This window comes from Vidua macroura, chromosome 4 (genome assembly GCF_024509145.1).
Source record: "Vidua macroura isolate BioBank_ID:100142 chromosome 4, ASM2450914v1, whole genome shotgun sequence".
In the NCBI taxonomy this organism is placed as follows: domain Eukaryota; kingdom Metazoa; phylum Chordata; class Aves; order Passeriformes; family Viduidae; genus Vidua; species Vidua macroura.
In genome coordinates this window covers 70,045,115-70,057,660 of record NC_071574.1, presented here as the reverse complement: position 1 = coordinate 70,057,660, position 12,546 = coordinate 70,045,115, and the positions used below count along the sequence as shown (strand labels likewise).

Here is a 12,546-nt window from a genome sequence, read left to right as displayed (position 1 = left end):
TTGGCTTTTAATTGTGGGAGTCAACCATCACATCACTCATCTGTCACACCAGGGAAGTGCTAGATTCCCCAGTGCTGGACACATTTAAGATACAGCTGCAGAGGCTTCTGGGCCATCTTGTCTAGACTGTGCTTTGACCAAGAAAGGCTGGACCAGATGATCCTTGAGGCCCCTTCCAACCTGGCATTCCATGATTCTATGAAAATATTTGCACCTAAATGGAACGAGGCATTTTGCCATGAGGCTGAACCAAGTCATGTGTAAACAGCAGACTCTGCTATTCCAGGCTGTTCTGTGTACCCAGTATGGGTTAGCAATAGTAAACTGATAATGTATTTGATTGCCATAATTAAAGGCATTTGATTACATCAGCTTGGAACATTGTCTATATTAATGATTAAAATGGTGCTGGGGCTCATTCAGCACTTTTACACTTCGATAATACACAATATGGAATGAAAACCTGGCAGCAGACTGAGGGATTCAATGTTGCATGCAGGAATACGGAGTAAGCACAATTACAGTGTTCAGGAGAAGACAAGTAATGAATTTCAAAACATTTTGCTTTTGTCTTTGCTAAGTCTTCAAAATGAAGCTTCAGATTTCACAAGTGCAGCTTGTAACTTGTTCAAGGTTCTTTTAATAGGTGTTTTTGAAAGTATTGAAAGAGCAGGATGTCCGTTCTATTGTTTGTATGTATTTCACATTCCAAATGAGGAGTTTAGCTGTGTTCTTTTCTTCGCTGAAACATCTTGTTTTGTTTGAGTCTCATTCTTTTCTTTCCTTTCTTGTTTTCAGAACCTGATGTTTATTACTTATTTTGTGCTTTGGCTGTATTTATCCCCTTTTGTCTTTTAAATTACCTGTTCTTCATCTTTTTCATTCTTTGGTTTCCCCCAGTGTTGTTTTTGGGCTTTTTTTCTGCTTCTGTTAAGGTCAGGATTGAAGTTCTTGACATGATATTTCATGTTTAGACTTAGGTGTTTATATTTTTTATCTATATCACAGTCTTACAAGGTGTGAGTTCTGTAGTATTTCACTAACAAGGTACAAAATGGTTAACTATTTTTCTCTACAAGCTTTTATAAGGCTAAACTAATTAATTAAGAAATGACACAAATTATTTCTTTTTTTAACTCAATAACTAACTACTTGTGTCTTGTAATGTGGACTTTTCTAATTACAAAATACTACCTAAAGTCATGAAGAAGGTGAAGAACAACTAGCTACCACCTTAAAGCCTCTATCTTAGCTTCACATATATTACTATATTCTAACACCTTAAACTCTAAGTTTTCTACCATGTGATAATACACACTTCTAATCAAACTCCACACCCATAATCCCAGTGCTATCATTCAATTTTGGAAGCTTTCTCTATGCCGTCAGGTCAAATGCAGTGTTCTCCTGGGGTCAGAGTCTGTCAGCACAGAAAGTCTAAAATTCTCAGCATCCAGGACTCCAACATCCCAGTTTCCTTCTCCCCAGAACAGAGAGCATCCAGACTGGTTAGACTTAAGCTACATTCGTTGAAATGGACTTTGTTCTAATTTAGAGGTCTAAGAGAGGCTTTCCTCTCTTTAGTCAGTAGGATTGCTTTGCTTCCTTCAGTGGCGTCATATCTTTTTTTTTTTATTATGTCTAAATTCCAAAAAAGTTAGAGAAAGGATGGAAAAATAACAGGTGTTGAATTGAACCTTAAAAATATTCAAAAATTGAGACAGGAAAAGGGAATGAGAGCACAGAGACAGAGCTGTCAGGAAGCAAACAGCAGAGTGAAGCAGAACTTCATAACAATTTTTGTCTCTACTTTTTTTGTTTGTCACCATTTTTTAATACTGTAATATTTTTGAAGAAGTGTGAATGATTGATTGGTACTAATCACCATGCAATTATTTGTTGAGTTGAGCTGACATTTGGGAAATCTCTTGCTCATATTATTGAGTTTTTGTCAGCTAAATTCTTATATATGGAACAAGAGCTAACTTTCCTCTGTAATTTTACTAGTATACATCAACTTCAAACCTATTGAATGTGTAAAGTCTCAGAGTTGCCAATCTCAAGATTAATTTGAAAAGTCATATCAAATCCAAAGAATTTCCTTGTGCCTTTGAAGTGACAAAGTCCTGGCACCAAAGAAGTGATAGCACAAGGCTCAATGTTACTGTGCCAAACTGACCACAAAATAAAATTCATGTTACGCTTGGGTGTAAAGCAAGACTCTTGTGTTAGAGCTGAGAAAAAAAATTGGTGGAAATTTGTATGAGAGGAGAGGAACTTGAGAGAAAGGAATGAGAAAGGAGTTCCCAAATTGTTTTTCTATGGAGTTTTATCTGTAAGGAGACATCTGGGAACATGAGTCTTTACCCCATCCCAGTTTTGGAGTCAAGTACCATAACTCTGTTCTTCTTGGTAAACATTTTTCTCTTCACTGTCATGTTGTGACTGGTAGTTTCCACTTGATGCCTGGGAATCAAATCATTGTTATTTTCAAAAGAATTCACACATAATTTGAATTTCTAAGTGCCAGGTGTTGTTGTTATTATGTTCAAAGAACACAATTGCATTTAAACAAGCTGTCACTACAAAACTAAAATAAAATATGAAAATACTAAATAAAAACCCCCAAAGTCAGTGTTATTGCATGTAATTTGATTTACTGAATTTTATATCCTTTTTCTGGTAGGTGGTAATCTTCTCCAAAATTAAATGAAATATTGTACTTTGTCACAGGAGTATGCATGCAGAAAAAAAAACACTTTCCTGGGCTTGATGAGTAATTATTTTGCCATCTTAACCAGGGAATTTAATCACATAGATAAAGTACTGAAATTTTACAATATTAAAAATTTACTTATAGTACATTGCATTTTGATTGTTATTGTCTTTTGGAAAAAACCTATTTCATTCATATAATGGTTTAATTCCTTAAACAAATGTCTTTTTGTGAGCACTTTTACCTGCACCACCTGCAGATATTTTCCATGTTGCTTCCAACTTTTAGAAATATATTTCCATCTCAAATGATCTTTAGGTCTCTTACAATACAGCAACACATGAGCCCGGAGTGTCCCACAGGGGTAAACAAGGCTGTGCTTGAAAATTTGGGGGAAATACTGAAGTTTGTATCCACCTGTCAAACTAAGTAGAGAATACTTGCTCCTCTGCTAACTCCAAAGATAAAAACAAAGGCCAATTTAAATAGATATAAAATAGATATAAATAGATATATTTAAATAGACAAAAGAGGCCAATTTATTTTTAAGCAGATTTATTTTTAAGAGAGAAACTCATGCAATGAGGAAGACCAGGACACAGCTTTCAGAGTGTGTTAGACCAGACCTTCAGCTCCCTGTCCAGTAAAAGTTGTTTAACAGAGAGTTCAAGGAGCATGGAAAGTGTGGAGTGAGCTTTTCCCTGCTGTATCTTCCAAGCTTCCACAGGCTGTGATTTAGAAACTTCCTGAGTTGAAATTAGCATCTGAATTGCTGCTGTAATAGCCATCTGTGGACCCATAATCCACTCTTTTTGCTAAAGACTTATTGAACCCACTCATATGTTTGAGCTTCCCTGCAACAATGAGTTTCTGAATTTAATTAGATACTGTATGAAATAGTAATTATTGTTGTTCATTTAAAATGTCCAACCTGATTATCCTATTTTAGATCTCTTAATTTATTGATTGCTGGCCAAGCTTCCAAATAACCATCTCTTACTGACCATTTTCTTCATTAAAACCTGAACTGCTGCATCTACTCATCTCTGAAGAGATGCTAAGCCCTCAAATATATATTTAGCTTTGTCATTTTGTTCTTTAAAAGAGAATAGTCTGGTCCTGCATTGTGTATATGATTATCCTTTTAACCTGTCATTTTACATATAATGTTTAGAAACTTGGTGCAATTTAATAAGTTGATTAAAAGAATGTGGAGGCAGTGCTCATATTCAGTTGAATAATATATTTGAAGGCAGATGTTGTGATAAGTCATGCAGTACAGTGTGTTAAATTTAGGTGGACAGTTCCAGAACTGCTTTGCATCTTCTTAAAGCTGAAAAGAACAAGAACAGATTCAAATCCCTTCAGAATCATTAAGGTTGGAAAAGACCTCCATGATTAAGTCCAACCTTGACCAAATACCACCATGGCCACTAAATCATGTTGTAAAGTTCCAATTCTGCTTTTCCTTTTTTTTCTGAACACTTTCAGAAATGGTGACTCCACCCCTCCCATGGGCAGCCCGTTCCTTGTCTACAGCCAAGCATTTTGGTAATTTGTTTTCTCAAAATTGCCTTAAAATTAGAGAAGATGGTTCTAGACTGGAGTGTTGAGCTTCCACTGAGGGGATCTACTTTGTTATTGTTACTTGTTAGTCACAGCCCCCAGCAGCAGCACTGAAATACAGCAGCAAAATTTATGCTGATGTCATCCACTTTGTTATCTTTGAGTGACCTTTGGCTGAGAGTTAGCTGCAGCTGAATAATAGTGACAAATCAGGGTGGGTCGCTTTTATTTGTTTTTAATACAACTGGATAATTACTCTTTAAATTAGATTTTCCAGAGATTTCATTGTAATGTTGGAAAATAATGTCAAGGAAGGAATTGGAAGCTTGCAGCAATAAGCACAATGCCTTAATTTTAGGCTATTTCTATAAAACATTACTGCCATTTTAACAACAAACAGGGGATCAAAAGAACAAGTGGATGCCTGAGAAAAAAAGGAGGAAGAGAAATAAAGTTACAGCCAGCAGTTTAATGGGATGTGATGATGGGGAAAATAAGTTTGTGGATTTGACATGCATTCCCTCCATTTCTCCTACATTCATCTGCAGTGTTAGGTACGTTCCTTACATTCCCTTAATCCGTGTGTACTTTTTTGAGAGGAAGAACCTTTAATGTGAGCTGTCACATGTTGATTTGTTATGTATTAAGGTAATTTGCTTTGGCTGGCATTATAGAAATAATTATGGTAGTGTCAAATGACTTGCTGGTCTTCCCAAATTGATTGAAGAATAATGAGATTAATCGTGAGTAGGAGTGAGTCCAACAGAATTTTAATGTGGAGGAGCAAAATGGGATTATGTGGAACAGACCATCTTTTATCCCCCTTTTGTTAAGAATGGAAATATTTTGTCATGGGAGTGGAATTCCCTGGGGTGTTCTGTGGTTGCTAAGCAGATGACATCAAGGGATGAAAGCTCTGCCAGTGATTACATGATGTAGTGCCTTGAGTTTCAGGCATGCATGGGATAAGAAATTGAGAGAACGAGGGGAAATTGCCTCAGGGTGATCCAGGAGAGGTGCAGGTTGGATTTTAGAAAAAAATTCTTTGGTGGAAGGGTGGTTGAGCATTGGAACAGGCTCCCTAGGGAAGTGGTGGTGTCACCATCCCCACAGTGTTCCTCTCTGTGAGGTGGAAGTGTAAAGAGCTGAGGGTGGAGGTGACCCTGGCTCCAGTCTGTCCCTAATCCAAATGGGACAGGAGTCTCCCTCAACCCCTTTCCTCAAACAGGGTCTGGACCACTCTTCACGAGTTGTCACCGGTGGTTTCATGTGGACAAACTGGTGCAGAGCCATGCGTTTGTCATTCTTTTTGTGTGATGAGAAGTGTTCAGGTGAGAAGTACTCAGCTTTTCTTCACATGCAGCAAATCAATGTGATGGAAAAGTACATGGGTGATTTAACAATTTTGGAGACTTAATTTTATTTCAAATAATCAAACAGGCTAATTAGATAGCTGAATTTCACAGAAATGCTGTCTAATCAAGGCTTGGGCAACAGGGGATTTGCAGAAATGAGCAGATCTTGTTAAATATTGTCAAACTATGAGATCTCTCTCCATATGGATATTAGGGAAGACACTTGCCCAATCACAGACATAATTTTGCCATTTTAAGTAATGCAAGTAGAAATGTTGTGAAAGTGTAGAAATTCATTAGAAGGGCAATAGGTAAAGCAAAGAAAGTGGCAAGTTTGACTTTCCAGTTAGTTGAACTTTTCCTGTTAATGAGGTAGAGCTAAAATCTGAAGAAAAACCCTATCATGGGCTGTTTGTTCTGGAGCAGAGTTTGTGTTAGACATGGTTCTGGGCTTTTCCTTGAACTCCTTTTTAAAGCATTATAATTTTCTTCTGACAGCAGCACACAGCACAGGATGAAAGCCTGAAGAGTGACCTGATGTTATTTTGTATTTTCAGGCTGTGCTTTGAAAAAGAAAAACAGCTTTGGACAAACAAATCAAGTTTTTTTTTTTATTATAGTAACTAATACACAACATATTTGAATATTTGATTTTAAATTGTATTTCTTGTTGTGTCTTTAAATGGTTGGTCAGCTTGGGTGGTGAGATGTGGAGCAGCTCAAGACATATCACAATAATCCTGAAGTTCTCTTGTTAAAAAAAATTCAGAGTACTTTAGCAGACTCAGAAATGAAACTGGGTAGTTGCTAAATTGTCAAAGGATGTCAGGGCTCTGAAAATATTATTTTTAGTACTACTTTGCTGGCCTGTCTCTTGCTTGAGCTCATTATGGAGCATTCCCAAGGTGGTTTGCATTTCCCAAGAAATGAAGTTGTGCCCTAGACAGCTGCAGTCCCTATCACCACTTAAAATATCACAAGACTTTATTTTCCTTCCACAAATGACTCTTGTTGGAGACGTTGGGCACCACTGAACATCCCTTTTTGGGAGACATGATGTGCAATCCACTTAGGTGAGTTTGAGTCTCTTCTGCAGGTCCCTTGGCCTATTCCTCCTTGGGAAAACTGGGAATTCTGTGTGTGTGTAGCCCATGAGGTGAGTAAGGAGGCTGAAGCAGTGGAGGTAAAGAGAGCTCTGGGACAGACCCACCCAAATATACTGACTCCCAAAGACATCAAAGTTGGGTGTATTTTGAATGATTAGACTTTACAGGGGATGCCACAAAAGCTTATGGAGAAGCATTCTTTAAGTTAGCTCTGTGTGACAAAGGGAGTCATTTTTAGGATGCACAAATGGCTTTTGGTGTGTGTGCAGCTTGGTTGCTGCTCTGGATGGAGCTCTTGGAAGCAGAAGAGCTTTCCCGAGGTGAGATGAATTTTGGGTCTAAACTGCAGAGTGTAATAAATGACATACTGACACTTTTTTATTTTTATTTTTTTTTACATTAGTCCTAAAAATCACTGGTCATTATCAGATGATGTAGCTAAATAATCACAGGTAGGTATTAGATATTAGCTACCAGGCCAGACTGAAAGAATAGATCAATATGTTCTTTGTGCACAAAAACTATTGACAACAGTAGACCAGAGGCTCCCTGTGATTCTTTCCTCCACAGAAGCATGCCCCAGTAATAATGGCAAAATCAGTTCTGAAAAGCACTGAATATTCTAGAACTGAATATTCTAGGAGGGCTGTGTGTGCTACCTGGGGTGGTGTTTATTGTCCCACAAGCACCGTGGTTTGTGCTTTGGTGCAATTTCTTCCTCCCATCCTCTCTCCTCTACTACAAACAGCCCATCTGGGAAAGTGAGGGCATTGTGAGTGTTGGAATGTTTGCTGTGGGAAGTATTTTGGTGGCTTCTGTAGAAATAGGAGGCTCTTGTAAATCTGCAGAGTGCTGGTTCTCTGCAGTGAAGGGTGTGGTTTCTTCCCTGCATGTGAGAGTTGAAAAAGCATCCATCAATATAAATAATGATGAGGAGAATGAACAGTAGCTATTGGCTTATTTCTGATTTTTCTTTTTTTTTGAAAAATGCTAAAAAACTCATTATAGGAGCTATTGTGAAGCGTCAGGTCTTACCCAGGGGATGTTGATCTTTTTCACTTTGATTTTTTTTTTTTTTTTTTTTTGACAAGTGTGGTAGACAAATTACATTTTTCTTGTTGTCTGAGCTGGCATTTTGGTCTCAGCCTAGACTGCAGATACCTACAGAGTGACTATTAGGTGCTAGAATGAAAACATCTCATTACTCTTCATAAATGATGGTACTTGTTGCACAGTTGTACTCTAAATTTGACCATAATAATTTAAAATGTTAATAACACGAGTAACTCTTATTTATGGTTTGCAAGGTTTAGATTTTTTTTCTTCTGCTTAACCACTGGGCTGCTGGTTCACTAAACTGGAATAAGGTAGATTTCAATTAGATATTGGGAAGAAATTCTTCCCTGTGAGGGTGCTGGCATAGGCTGCCCAGAGAAGCTGTGACTGCCCCTGGATCCCTGGAAGTGCCCAAGGCCAGGCTGAGATGGGGCTTGGAGCACCCTGGGCTGGTGGAAGGTGTCCCTGCCATGGCAGGGGTTACTGGATGTTCTTTATGGTCCTTTCCAACCCAAGCCATTCCATGACTCCTTGCAGTGGGGTGGTCCCACACTGGTTGGTCCCACTGAGGATCTTGGTTCCTGAGGTTGCTGTGAGAACAGCTCCACGAAAGCTCTAAGGGTGCCTGTGGGACACATTCGTGGGTTAGAAACCACTTCACACCCACAATCCCTTCTCTGCTATTGCTGGAATGAGGTAAAGCCCTAATGGAACTAGGAATTTTAAATAATTATGTTTCTTCTGATTCCTCCCAAATCTCTTTTATTTTTCCATCACATACCAAAATATCCCTCAAACAATTTGCTGTAGGTGCCTGGTCATGGTCAGTTTGACATCTCCCAGATGATAAATTAGGAGCAGGATGAATAGTTTTATCATGTTTTGATGATTGTTCTTTTTATCCTTTCTCTTGTCATTTCACTCTTATTCAGAACATCATTGTTATAAAATAAGCCACTTTTGTAAACTACCTGCAGTGGTCACCGAAGGATAATCTCTCTCTTATGGCATTTTTTGTATTCTTTAATTACCAAAGAGAATTTAAATTATGAAAGGGCAAGAAAATGCACAGTGAAAATCTGATTTTATATTTTGAATTTAATCAGAACAATTCAGTGCTGACCTTCAATGGCTCTCCTTAATATCCTGGATGAGTTCTATGACTGTGAGATTGCCAAGTCTTCTATGAAGGTCACAGCCATGAAGTTACTGAGTGACTGAAACCCACAGCTGTATTTAATATTTTAAAGATGGTTTTCTTTCCAATTTGAGTAAAAGACTGAGCTGACTAGCTTCCTAGCATGGTGACTTTTGCTTTGGCAGCTCTACATGATGGCATTTTTTAGAGCAAATTGAATGTCAAAGTATGTGATAGATGAACAAAAATATTTTAAAATTAAAAATCAATTCCTCCTCTAGTAAGAATTTAAATATGTTGCATGATCTTCTTTTTTCTCTTTTTTTTTTTTTTTTTTTTCTTAGTAGAAGTCTCTCCTTTTACTTTTAGTTATGTATTGACAATTCATTCTCTGGAAGATCATGCAGATTTGCAGTCCAGTTATAATTATGGTAGGAAATTAAACCTCTAGATATAACAGTGCTGACTTAGAATCTGCAAAATATTGCAGGAAGCCTTGTAGTTAATAAGGAATTGTAAAAATATTCAGATCAGAATAGTTTAGAAAATTTTGAAAATGCGAAAACAATATTATTATTATTATTATTAGTAGTAGTAGTAGTATTTGCTGATAATATTATAGGGAACACTATATATATATATATATATATATATATATGCTTTTAAAAGGCGTATATATATATATACCCATATATATGGGTTTTGGGGCTCTTCTTGTTCATTGATACATATACATTGAAAATTGCCCCAGTTATTAAAGCCTTTATTGTGTTTTTTATAAATTGCCATTTATTTGGCTGTAGATTACAAACCTAAAGGAGTCCTGTTTCCTGCTATTCCCTTCCTCTTTGTCTCTGGAATTATTTTGGACCCTGGTAGTTCATTGTCACTGAATTTACACATTTGCATAATTACAGCTCTATCTGCATTTTTTGTTACCTCGTGCCGAAGTGTTTCAATGACAGCATCACAAGCTCTAAGAGAGCAAGACTCCTGTAAGTCAGTCCAGAAAGCTTGTCCTGCACAATAATCCAAGGGAAACAAAGCAAAATGGAGAGAAAATATTTATAGAGCCTTTAAGAAAAATGTCCAGGCATAACCATAAATTTCCTAAATTCTGTTTTGTGTTGAATATGACTATGATTTAGAAATACAGAGTTGCTACATTAGCTATCTAAATCTGTACCATTTGAGGAGTTGACATTGTAAAATGTAAAGAAGATGTAGTTAACTAAAAAAGAAATCAGAAACCCATGTAATGCAGATTTGTGTATTGTGGCATATTTTACATCAATATTGCTGCTATAAAAGCTGAGCATAGACACAATAAGAGCCATGTGTTGCTGGTTTAGAAGTTATAAGTATCAAAGGCTTAAGAATTAGAATTTTATTAAAATAATATTCCTAATTATATGGCCCACAACAAACAGACTTCAAATTACTTTTTACTTAGCAATTTGATTTTGCTACTTGCAGCAGAGATATTCCTGTTTGCCACAACAACTCAGTACAAAATCTTCTGCAGTTTCAGGGTGCTCAAATATTAGAGAGTCTTTCAGTTTACTTTGAAATTATCCAGTAGTTTAGTTACACAATGGAAATTTATTTATTGATTGATTGGGAAGCTCGGAATGGTTTATCAACCAAAACAGATTGAGCCATGATTTCAGATCCAGGTGATCTGGATGTTCAAAGATAGGCTGAGCATGATGTTAGCAGGGACAGCCAGGGTGAGCACAGATGTGGGCTATTTCTAAAGAAAATTCCCTGCATAAAAAGCACATTTGGAATGGTTGGCCAATGCTTGAAGTTAGTGAATGTCACCAAGTGAGTGAGTGGTACCTAATAATATTTAATGAGTCTCTGTTGAGGAAGGCAGGGAAAATGTTTGGGGGTTTTGGTTTTCCCCTAACTCTTGATAGGCTGTGTGCACTGAAGCCCTCAGACTGAGGCAAAATAGAACGAGGTGCCTCTGAATATTTGCAGTTTCTGTGACGTGCTTTTCTGTGATAGTTCGGAGCAGCAGGACTAGGAAAACCTTGTAAATTTATAAATATCAAACTTAAGAGTTAGAAGTGCTACTTTGATAGAGTTGTGTTTCACTCAGTGTCCCTGCTGCTTTGAAGTTTAAGACAGACGATAACAAAAGAGATTTCTTTTTCCTCCTCTAATCACCGTTTCTGACAAATTCAGAACTGATGGAATATGTCATTAAGACAGAAAGTAAAAAGGACAAGCAGAAGCACTGCTTTGTGCCATTAAGGTGTTGTTTTATTTTTCTTTTACTTGGGTGACATTTTGGGGATAGGCTGCAATTATTTGTTGAATATTGTGCTTTGGAGTTGAAGAAGAAAGAGGTGTTCTCTCATTCTTTTGTTCTCCAGTGTTGATGATAATATTCAGTACATGTTCTTTTATTTCCCTTTGATATCTCATTATTTGTATACTGCTACATCTCTATTTGAACAGCTAAAATATTGCTGCTTGTTTTACCTCCTTTGCCTATTTTTTCTCTAGAAATTTCTAATTGCCCTCACAAGATCCTGACTCCAGGCCACTCTTTGCCTTTTCCCACTTCCTTCCTCTTGGTTTTAGTTCTGGTGATCTACACAAACAGCTTTGTTACTATTTTCTCTTACAAAGCTAAGACAAATTAGCCCACTGAGATCTACTTCTGTTTCTCTGTTTCTCTGGGACTTTTTTTGGCTGTTTAAAGCTGTAACAGTTCTCTGCAGATTTTCAAAATAAATCTTACCCTGTTAACCTTCCCAATGCTTTAGCCAATGGCAATAAAGAGCCCATGCTGTAGAAATGGAAATACCAAAAAAAAAAAAAAAGAAGAAAAAAGAAAAAAAAAAAAAGTAAAACATTATACTATCAAATACATTAATTTCTGTCATAAGGTAATTTAGCATTTATTGTTACATGCTGGGCAGCCAGTTAATAATCCTAAGAAAGAGTAGAAGAAAAAGTGCTTTTCTCTCCTTTAGTGTGTTGGTTGTCTGTGAGACAACATGAAAGGGACCTTAAATATCATCGAGTTCCACCCCCTGCTATGGGCAGGGACACCTCCCACCATCCCTGGCTGAAGCCCCATCCAGCCTGGCCTGGAACACTTCCAGGGGTGGGACTTACTTAAAGTAATGCACAGTCCTGCATTATTGTAGTGGTGCTTTACACTGCAAAAGAAAAGAGAAAAAATACTCAGAAGAGTATAAAAACATTCTTTCTCTTCACTCAGAGCTTTACAGAACCAGTGGAAATCCAGTGAAATCACTGAAGTAGAAGATGCACATTTGGGAATAGGGAAGGTGACTGGGGATCCCTGAGATCAGCAGAACTCCTGGAAGCTGCGTTTGTGATCTTTCATTGGACTGATCCCATTTCCACTTGCTCGTGTCCAAGTCAGGAACAGGGAGGAGATTCATGGTGCTTTGCCTTGCTTAAATTACTGAACCAAAATTTTCTTTCAAGCAGGAGGCAGGCTTGAACCAAAATTGCTCCTTTCAGCCATCATTTATCATGATAAAGAGAAATATTACATAACAGAGAGCTTGAATTACCAGTACCATATGTACAAAGAAGCAAGGTGAGAGAGAGTCTATTGAA

The 12,546-nt window shown here is 37.3% G+C and overlaps 1 protein-coding gene across 16 annotated transcripts in view; it reads left to right on the top strand.

Annotated features, from left to right (window-relative positions):
• Positions 1-12,546, top strand: part of CTNNA2 (catenin alpha 2) — a 468,972-nt gene that overhangs the window by 185,585 nt on the left and 270,841 nt on the right. The window contains exon 1 of one of the 16 annotated variants that reach the window (XM_053974861.1): positions 5,155-5,304. The exons of the other annotated variants lie outside the window; for them this stretch is intronic. The gene's annotated coding sequence lies outside the window, so the exon portion shown is untranslated. Of the gene's footprint in view, positions 1-5,154; positions 5,305-12,546 lie in introns of those variants that run through there. 16 annotated transcript variants of the gene reach the window in all.